Source organism: Schistocerca cancellata, chromosome 12 (assembly GCF_023864275.1).
Source record: "Schistocerca cancellata isolate TAMUIC-IGC-003103 chromosome 12, iqSchCanc2.1, whole genome shotgun sequence".
Taxonomy (NCBI): domain Eukaryota; kingdom Metazoa; phylum Arthropoda; class Insecta; order Orthoptera; family Acrididae; genus Schistocerca; species Schistocerca cancellata.
In genome coordinates this window covers 150,635,284-150,636,423 of record NC_064637.1, presented here as the reverse complement: position 1 = coordinate 150,636,423, position 1,140 = coordinate 150,635,284, and positions in this window count along the sequence as shown.

Here is a 1,140-nt window from a genome sequence, read left to right as displayed (position 1 = left end):
GATACGTTGATGATGTTCTAGTCATCTATAACGGACCCGCCGATAGCACTGATCATATATTTAAACTTTTTAACGACCTCCATAAAAAATTTGTTTTCACTATTGAACTCGAAAACGAAAACCGCCAGTTACATTATTTAGACTTGACGCTTAGAATAGAAGACAATAACATCACTTTCAATATTTTTCCAAAAGAAACGTATACTGAGCAAATCGTGCCTGCTTCCTCTTTTCATCCACAGTCTCAAAAAATGGCCTTTTCTCACTCTGCCGTCCACCAAGCCTCCTCTATACCATTTTCAACAGAAAAGTTTAATGAGGAGATTAATTTACTTAAAACCGTAGCAGTCAATAATGAATATACGCCTAACATAGTGGATGATATCCTCAAAAAGAAAACTGCAAGAACTACTACGCTCAACACCTCACGCGCTGAAGTTAACCCAAAAAAACGTTTTTCTATTCCTTTCGTAGGACCCATTTCCTATCAGATTCAGCGCATGCTTCGCAACAAATACAACTGCAGTGTTGCCTTCTCTACTATTAACAATCTGAAGAGAAACTTCATTCATAATTCGAAATCCATTCGCTCCCCTACAGAAAGTTCTGACGTTTATAAGATCATCTGTGATAACTGCTCCTCCTATTATGTAGGGCAAACTGGACGTGCTTTCACCATCAGATACAAAGAACATCTTTTGAGAAAAAACGGCACCAGTCCCCTAAATTCATCCGTTGCCGATCATCTCTTAATTACTGGACAAGTGCCTAAAGCCATTGGCGATAACAATATTCTGTATACCGAAGAGAAGGGGCGTAGGTTAGATGTTTTAGAGAAACTGGAGATTTCCAAACATCTATCTCGTCATCATGGCCTCATTCTCAACGAACAGCTGCAGCTGTGAAACAAAAACTTTTTCGACTGTATAAAGCCCTTGCTTGATCTTTGATTCAGATAACCTCATGCAGTTTGCCGAAATGTTTTTTTCCTGTTACGTCTTCGCTGTTTTCTTGTATGTCATAAATGACGTTTTTTATTTAGTTACAAAATGTATCTCTGTTTAAAGCAGATAAATATGTAACTTCATCTTATTATTATTAGTGCTTACGTTATGCCTGAATCAGCTTCATTACAGTTTC